Source organism: Schistocerca americana, chromosome 1 (genome assembly GCF_021461395.2).
Source record: "Schistocerca americana isolate TAMUIC-IGC-003095 chromosome 1, iqSchAmer2.1, whole genome shotgun sequence".
In the NCBI taxonomy this organism is placed as follows: domain Eukaryota; kingdom Metazoa; phylum Arthropoda; class Insecta; order Orthoptera; family Acrididae; genus Schistocerca; species Schistocerca americana.
In genome coordinates, this window is record NC_060119.1 from 925,050,317 (window position 1) to 925,060,191 (window position 9,875).

At 44.2% G+C, this 9,875-nt stretch overlaps 1 non-coding gene across 1 annotated transcript; it reads right to left on the bottom strand.

Annotated features, from left to right (window-relative positions):
* Window positions 1-1,652: 1,652 nt before the first annotated feature.
* On the bottom strand, window positions 1,653-1,727 carry Trnai-uau. The gene has a single exon. It is a non-coding gene; the product is annotated as a tRNA-Ile (tRNA).
* Between the last annotated feature and the right edge of the window lie 8,148 nt (window positions 1,728-9,875).

Below are 9,875 nucleotides of genomic sequence, written 5' to 3' on the forward strand. Positions count from 1 at the left end.
GGCTCGTTATAAACCTTCTTGAAAAACGGTATGAGGAATCAGATCACAAGGCCCAAATAAGTTCGGTCTTAGGAAAGATGCATCAACTGAGTGGCCATTAGATAAGTACTGAGCCATGTACAATGTGAGGGAAAGTATATGGTTGTAGTATTTGCAGATACAGCAGGCGCGTTTGATAACCTATGATGGCCTAGGATTGTGAGGCATATAAAACAACTCCAATGCCCACGTACCTGTACGACTTGATGCTATATTATTTCAAGGACCGAAACGCTATGGTAAGCAACAGGGCTGGCATCATGGACAAATGTGTCACCAAAGGCAGTTAACAATGCCCATTCCTCTGGAATTTCGTTTTCGACGAGATATTAATCGAGAGAGACAGCGAGCAATGGACAAAAGTCGCCTATGCGGATGACCTGGCAATTATAATTAATGGAAAGAGTAGGAAACAAATAGACGACCGAGCTAGAACGGCGCTAAGAGAGGTCATAAGGTTGGCGAAACAGAAGAAACTAGGAATATCCAATCACAAGAAAGTTACCATCACCACCATCAAAGGCACTTTTGACAGACACAGACTTCCAACCATACCATTTGAGGGTGGGAATATAAATTTTCTTTCAGAATTCTCGTACCTTACAGTAACACTCGATGAGAGAAGCCGCTTCACACCTCATGTGAGAAATGTCCAGAGAAAGCTAAGTGCAATCTGAGGTTCCCCCCTGAGGGTTAACAGAACAGAGTGGGGTCTGCAAAAGAAATCCCTAAAACTAATATATCAGGGTCTATGTCTCTCTGTTTACAGGCACAGTGCTGCAGCATGGGCGGATCAGACAAAGCACGATACGTAAGAAGGATACTGGACTTAATCCAAAGGCCATTTCTTTTACAAATGACAAGAGCCTGTCGAACTGTGTCAGTCAATGCTCTGTAGGTATTAGCACGGTGCATGTCACTTGACCTGAAGATAGCAAAGCGCCGGCCGTTGTGGCCGAGTGGTTCTAGGCGCTTCAGTTCGGAACCGCGCTGCTGCTACGGCCGGAGGTTCCAATCCTGCCTCGGGCATGGATGTGTGTGATGTCCTTAGGTTAGTTAGGTTTAAGTAGTTCTAAGTCTAACGAACTGATGACCTCAGGCGTTAACTCCCATAGTGCTTAGAGCCATTTGAACCATTTTTGATAGTCAAAGCAGCCTTGCTATATCACACCAAACATGGAATGGCTGGCTCGGTTACTGAATTCCAGGTTCCAAAAGCTGTCATGAGACAAAACCCTACAGTATCGCCTGCAAACAAATAAACTAAACGTTGTAGGAAGAGTGGCAGGAAAGGTGGAATCAGTCAATTAATTGCAGGGAAACTTTTAGCTGGGTGCCAGGAGTGGGTCTGTGGCAAACAGGCTGACGTGGGAGGTTGATTCCACTGTATTCCCTAACATGTCTGCTGTGAGGTCACGGCCTGAAAAAGAAATCCGTGACCTGGCTGTAGAACACAGTGGCAGGTGTGCATGTGGTTAGGAAGAGGACTCAAATTATATGCTTATATACTTGATGACCTGGAGCTGTCTAGAACGAAATTAGAATGATATTAATAACCTCAGCTGTTGACGGGTGTTGATATATATGTATCAACGGGGACAGGTGAAAATGTGTGCCCCGACCGGGACTCGAACCCGGGATCTCCTGCTTATATGGCAGACGCTCTACCCATCTGAGCCACCGAGAGCACAGAGAACAGCGCTACTGCAGAGACTATTTCGCGCACGCCTCCCGCGAGACCCACATTCTCACCTTGTATGTCCACACACTGCATTGGTAGTTTCCCACCCCAACACACTCATTACTCGTGGAAAACATTCTTACGAAGTCCCATAAGAGTTCGGGGAATATGTGCGCATCCGCACAGAAGGAGAAGGTCATGGCCGGTATTGCCAGAACGACGAAATGGCTGTAGCTTTGCCATTGTTTATCTTTGTGTGTGGAGAGTCTCTGTCACGATGTTAGCAGACAGGAAGCAGAACAACTTGAGTCATGAAAGAGTGCATTTCCTAATGACCAGTTTCAGTCAAAATTTTCTGCCTCAATAATTGTTCATTCTTGTACTGCATAACAGAGGCTTCAAGAAATTGCAATTTTGAGTATTAACTTTGCTCACTTAAAGTAACGTAAAATTTCACTGGCAAAACTAGTAACCAAAGATACAGCACAAATTAAGTGTGCGCAATCTCATTTTTTCTGTATTTAGCTTAGCGAGCGACTTCTGCTGGTTTAATATGTACTTTTTTGTTCTTATGTTAAAGATAATATCAGATGCTCATTTGATTAAAGTAAATTCAATTCAGTCTCTCAATAATTAAAAGTAAATATCTTGCATTTTCCCAAATTTTGCATTAAGTTACGCCGAAGTTACTAAAAATATATATTTTTTTACATAAAAAGGTTTCAGCTTTAATCAGTCTTTTATTTAGCCAGCAACTTCATTTAACTTTGCTTTTGTAATTTAGTATTTCAGTGCTTTCTGATCATTTATTTTCTCGTGAACTGTTGTGTTGTGGAAAAGCGTGACAACCATCTGTTGCCACGCCAGTGGCAGGATTCTGGATATTCATTGCCCTTGTGGGCTGGCTACCGTTTTGTTATCCTCTTTTTTTCTGATCAGTATTTTTTTGCATTACACTTTCCTCCTACTAACCGGTATTATTTTCCCTTATTTTCCTACAGTACCGACAGACTCACTTACTGTAAAACATGGACACACGTGATCATGGTCAATTATGTCGCATTCCAGTAGGATGACAAGTTGAGCGCTTGTTTCGTCGGACAGGCATGACTATGGCATCCGTTTTGTTAGAGCCAGTTAGGACAACGCAGCAGGTCGTGAGAGCATTTACGAACAGAGCAAGGGGAGACTCTGTCTGACACTCTTTGGCACAGCAGAAGCCAAATTGGAGGACACAGCCAAAGCCACAGGGCTTCCACTGGCCACAAGAAGAGGCGAGCCTGCAGTGGGCCATAGCGTATTGTCCCAGATGCCAAATACAGAGCTTTTCACCACTGCTTTCGCCAAGTTGTGACTGACCGAGGCACTGACAATTGTTCTCAGCTGAACAGAAGTGCCCTCTGCCATTTCTGAAGGGGTCCTCACGATGTTTCCTGGGAATCTTCCTGTAAGATCGGTACAAGTTAGGCCTGTGCAGCCGAAGCGGGGCGTCACTTCAGGACGCCCGACGCTTTTTCGATGACACGTAGGTAAACAAGCAGCGCTATTAGGTTTGAAGGAACCGTTTTTGCCGTCTTATGGAGTGAAGCTGTGCGGTCTGTACGGTACATGGGGTGATACGGAAATAATACAGGAAAGCGCTACCATTTCCAACTGGGGGGCTCTACCTTTTTGACGCATATTCCACCTGGACTTGCATGAAGTGTGAAGATGGGCAGACTCGGTCTTGTGATGTCGAGAAGAGTTGCAGAACTCAGTCAGGTCTCACGGAGCAGAGAAGTCGATTCGGTCTTATGGCGTGGGGCAGGGAAGTCGATTTGAGCTTAGGCCGTGGAGCCTGGGTGTGAAGATGGATCCGGACCAGAGGAGGAGATGGAGGTCCACCTTTCAACTCGACGCACATAAATTTCGACATTTCTACATGTGCATTTTGCGGCACCGGTTCTATGAACCTTTACAGGAAACTCCTTGAGTGCGAATCTTAAATGTCAATGATGTTTACGGCATTCGACGCCCCACACATTGTTTATCATGCAACCACAATATTGGCTGTTTATGACAACAGGGGGCTGGAATTCAGGAATCCAATGCTGAGCTCAGGAAGCAGCTACGGGGCGTTATTGAACTGCTTAATCGACGAGTAGATCACAACAGTGTTACAATGCTGGTGGTGCTGATACAAAGCAGAGCAACGACAAAGATAAACAAAGAGAACGTTGCATTACATCTACAACAGTAGCCCAAGTTGACATTTCGTTGGAAACGAACTTAAGGAGTTCCGTAGAGTGGGAGAGAAGTGGCAGATGAAATACAAGCGTGTTTGCAAAATGAGTGGAATGTGTGGTGTCGTATACGTTCGACTGTGCAGACAATGTACATGAAGTGTACAGAGACACCGATACGTGCTAATCATTTGAAAATGATACTGAAACAGGTGTCGAGCCAGGTCGTTCATCATCCTTGTCGGGCAGGATGCGGTAAATCCCGTCTGCAGTGAAACGTAGGAAAGGACAATCGTTTCTACGGAGCGGGTACTAAACATAATTACGTACATCGAAGATCATCCGCAGCACAGTAAAAGAACATTTAGGACTAGATTTCGAATAAGTCCGCAGCAATGTGACCGTGTAATGCATAAAAAAAACTACGGATATTCAAAGGCAAGCCGCACATGCTACAAAAACTGGTGTTTACAGAATGTGCATGATAGTGACCTACTACTTTATGCACATAAAATTAAACACGACAAAGGTTACAGTGATTGGATGGTTGCATAATTTCCAACACTGTTATAGAACTGAAGACGTGAGACAAAGAAATTTGAAACGCAGCGTCAGCTTGACAATGCGCAGCAAACAGCGGAATCGGCCCGAAAATTTCTAGATGAGATAAACAGACTATTCTCATCGTTCGGTAAGGAATTTGTTTTCAACTCCTACAAATCGATATTTGAAAAGTAAATGCATATGAAAGGAATCATGGAAATTAGAGGTACCAAGAAAGTCGTATCAAGATAAACTAATATCAATGCCTTAACGCATTCGTATACAATTACGCCGACTGTTGATCTGGATGGCAAATTGGTTGGAAAGTTTTTTATTGTGCCGAGAGCAGTTGGAAGTGCTCTGCCCCCTACCATCCCTTCTCGTGTGCGCTACCTTGCAAGCGCAATAGGGAACATTTACATCACAGCAAGAAGGAGTGGGAAAATGGGTGTATGACAACTACAGCTATGGTACGGACACTACTTTTGGCTAGGTATATAACAACCTTGGTACTTAAGAGCAAACTGTCACTCCTGAAAGGTGTGTGACATTGCAATTCATACGTCCTGGAACTACTGTACAAATGCAGCGTCTGAGTGTTGGTGTTTTTCTCTTCCTATGAAACATATTATAGCGCTATCTGCCGCTACGCCTTCAAGGATAGTCAGTTTCACGGTTAAGTTCCACGACAGACTGTTTCGCACTCAGTTTCATGCCATCACATTCCATCAGTTCTCACCATACCATTACACCATTATGGTTCTACATGTATTCCTTAAGACTGGATACCTAGCGAATATCAGAACTGCTGAGGTCATCAGTCCCCTAGACTTAGCACTACTTAAACCTAACTAACCTAAGGACATTAAACACATCCATGCCCGAGGCAGGGTTCGAACCTGCGGCCGTAGCAGCAGCGCGGTTCCGGACTGAAGCGCGTAGAACCGCTCGGCCATAACGGCCGGATAGTGGACGTCCTGCAGGGTTTGTACTTACCGAGGATTTCGCCTTCGATCGTGATGGTGCGAAAATTCGTCATCACTGTAATGTGCCATTTTTCATTTGGTGTTCATTTAGCAAGTTAATGGTTTGTTTTGAACATTTCTTGAATATCGAGGGTGTCAATTTTGTGAAGTGTAATACACTATGTGATCAAAAGTATTCGGACACATGGTTGAAAATGACTTACAAGTTCGTGGCGCCCTCCATCGGTAATACTGGAATTCAATATGGTGTTGACCCATCCTTAGCCTTGACGACATCTTCCAGTCTCGCAGGCATACGCTCAGTCAGGTGCTGGGAGCTTTCTTGGGGAAGGGCAGCCCATTCTTCACGGAGTGCTGCTCTGAGGAGAGGTATCGAATTCGGTGTGTGGGGCCTGTCACGAAATCGGCGTTCCAAAACATCCCAAAGGTGTTCTATAGCATTCAGGTCACGACTCTGTGCAGCCCAGTCCATTACAGCGATGTTATTGTCTGGTAACCACTCCGCCACAGGACGTGCGTTATGAGCAGGTGCTCGATCGTGTTGAAAGATGCAATCGCCATTCCCGAATTGCTCTTCAACAGTGGGCAGCAAGAAGGTGCTTAAAACATCAATGTAGCCATGTGCTGTGATAATGCCACACAAAACAACAAAGGGTGCAAGCGCCCTCCATGAAAAACACGACCATACCGTAACACCACCGCCTCCGATTTTACCCAGATGACGTTCACCGGGCATTCGTCATACTCACACCCTGCCATCGGATCGCCACATTGTGTACCGTTATTCGTCACTCCACGCAACGTTTTTCCACTGTTAAATCGTCCGATGTTTACGCTCTCCTTACACCAAGCGAGGCGTCGTTTGCCATTTACCGGCGTGATGTGTGGCTTATGAGCAGCCGCTCAACTATGAAATCCAAGTTTTCTCACCTCCCACCTAACTGCCATAGTATTTGCAGTGCATCTTGATGCAGTTTCGAATTCCTGTGTGATGGTCTGGATAGAAGTCTGCCTATTACACATTGCGACTCTCATTAACTGTCGGCGGTCTCTGTCGGTCAACAGATGAGGTCGGCCTGCTCGCTTTTGTGCTGTACGCGTCCCTTCACGTTTCCACTTCCCTATCACATCGGAAACAGAGGATCTAGGGATGTTTAGGAGTGTGGAAATCTCGCGTACAGGCGATGAGACAAGTGACACCCTATCACCTCACCACATTCTAAGTCCGTGAGTTCCGGGGAGCGCCCCATTCTCCTCTCTCACAATGGCTAATGACTACTCAGGTCGCTGATTTGGAGTACCTGGCAGTAAGTTGCTGCACAATGCACCTAATATGAAAAACGTATGTTTTTTGGGGTGTCCGGATACTTTTGATCCACAGGAGGTTTATCTCTGCACCTTCCCGTTACTCATTTTCTGTCGCCCTCGTGACGAAAATGGTGAGTCGTTAGCAGCTAATAATTTTCCTGTAGTAATACCTAACACAACACTTTCAAATGAGCCTTACGAACGATTTAACTTGAGATCTCGCACTCAACGGTTTCCTTGTTAGAGTGAGTTTCACTCATTGCACCACGCAGTCACAGCAGCAGCAGTCGCTACTTGATTTGAGCGTATTGTGGTAGTTTTTCCCAGTCAACAATTGACAATAACTGTCAGTCCAATAACTGCAATCACATCATGTTAACCATTTTGAAGTCAGAATTAAGGGCAGTTGGCCACCCTCAACTTTGTCAACTGTACATCAGTATCTTAATTTTATGAACATGACCATAAATGTAACTGATGTGTTACGTTGAGCTACGTTCCGCGTCATTCATGTCTTTTGGACGTAAATCTGTTGTAATATTGAAATAAACTGTTATTCAGCTAGACAAGATTCCGTGATAACCTGTATTTTTATTTATCGACGTGGAGAGTAACGTAGGAATTCTTTCAGTAAAAAACATTATGACATTAGTTTCATTACGTGGGGCTAAATATCTTCTCATTCGCATTTAATAACCATCGCGTGTAAGTTTTACAGTAGCGTAACTGAAGGGTGATTATGTATCCTAGAGATATTCAGATGCAGAAGTTCATCAGATGTACCCATACACAAGCCACCAAGCAGGACATATCGCTAGGCGCTCAGTCCGGAACCGCGCGACTGCTACGGTCGCAGGTTCGAATCCTATCTCGGGCATGGATGTGTGTGATGTCCTAAGTTCTAGGGGACTGATGACCACAGATGTTAAGTCCCATAGTGCTCAGAGCCATTTGAACCAGGACATATTGTATAATGTCGTTCCACATCAGTTTTGTAATTTATTGCATTTCTGTTATATTTTCCTTTGATACATAATGACTACGTCTCGCTAATGCTTTTTGTCTGTCGCAGCACAAAGAAACAGGGACCAGCGTCACACACTTAAATGAAAGTATGGCATTTTTGGCCGGGAGAGCCCATCTGGGACCGTCCAGCCGCCGGATGATGCAAGTCTTTCTATTTGGCGCCACTTCGGCAACTTGCGCATCAATAAAGATAAGATGGTGTGATTTGAACAACAGAAGCACCCATTCCCTGAGCGAATAAATTCTTCGAGCCGCCTAGAAATTGAGCCCTGCACCCCGAGGTTTTGCGGTAGCGACAGTAACCACTAAATCACGGTCTATAGACACAATAAAGACAGGTGAATCACGATCGTCCCACGACAAAGGAAAAAATTTTGGGCAAGGCAACAGTAACACCCTTGGGTGCAAATCTATCAAAATATTCCTTGAAAAGAGTGCATTTCCGTTGTTTCGTCAGAGCAACAGTTTTGCCACGACAGCTGCCAGGTAATAGTCCAGAACAGTCGTGTGCAAAATTAGAATTGAGTAATTAGTTTACGTCGTACCAAGTAAAACGTAACCATTAGATCCATAGAACAATACTCACCAGACATGCGAAGCTATTCTTTCTGGTACTGTGTATGAAATACACATTAAGTTTCACCAGAACGGACTGCACACAGTATTTTCGCTGTGGAAAATAGCTACAATTAGGAATTAAAAAATCATTTTGGGGATTACTTATGACACGATAATTCTCATCTCCACGTGAGAATTTTGCTCTGAAGACACAAGCGTAGGAAGGCCTATTATGATGTGTGGTAATAATGCGAAAATGTCCTGGTTCGTCACCTGGGAACAAGCCGTATTACATCCTTAATGGACATTCGTTCGTAGCTAAGGTAGCTAATACAACTCTTGCTGTAGTGTTGGCCCTCGCCGTGAGAGTAGCTGATTAGAATCTTCGTGGTAGAAGATGGAGGACACAAGACATAAAACGGAAACTTCCAATATTTAGTAAGCGGAAAATAGCTGCAATTAGGAATTAAAAAATCATTTTGGGGATTCCTTATGATACGATAATTCTCATCTCCACGTGAGAATTTCGCTCTGAAGACACAAGCGTAGGAAGACCTATTGTGATGTGTGGTAAGAATGCGAAAATGTCCTGGTTCGTCACCTGGGAACAAGCCGTATTACATCCTTAATGGACATTCGTTCGTAGCTAAGGTAGCTAATACAACTCTTGCTGTAGTGTTGGCCCTCGCCGTGAGAGTAGCTGATTAGAATCTTCGTGGTAGAAGATGGAGGACACAAGACATAATACGGAAACTTCCAATATTTAGTAAGCGGTCCAAACTTTGAAAACAAGAGTAGTACGCTAGGTGGTCAATATTTTTCCAGACATTTATTTATACTAGAAAATTTACTATTAAGGCATACTTTCTTCATATGAAATCGTTTCTTTCTTGAACGGTATTTTAGGACAGAAAGGCCGAGTTATTTGGTGTAGCGGCTGTTAATGATTATGTCAGAGTTAATATTGTCAACTACATCGGGGCGAAGTGACAGCTCCCAGCTCCGTTACGTGAAGGTTACATGCCAATTCTAGTGATACGGTGTTGTGTAGGCAGCCTTGACGTTCATATTCAGTACGTTTCGTGGTTATTTATGCACAGTTTCACTGAATATACTACCTGGCTGCATGCAACAAAATTGTTTGTTCCTTGTGTTTTCAAATGTGATGGATATATCTTCCTTGAATCGCACCTAATATAATTAACTTGCACAAATTACTCGTTGGTTTGCGTACTATAACTTCTCGTGATCCTTGAATCTGTATGTTCTGCTGCAGGCAATCTAAGGTGTATGGCCACAGTTCCTTATTGCATATGCTATGAGGTCACGATTACAGTAAACTCTGGGCAGACGAATTCTGTGCGGTGCGGATATTCTCGCTGCAGCAGACTAGAACTTTGTGCCGGACAACGAGTCGAAAGTGACACCTTCGCCTTTCCCGAAAGTGCTGCACCAACTGGTCTATCCAAGCACGACTCACGTCCTGCCGTCACAGCTTTACTTCCACCAGTA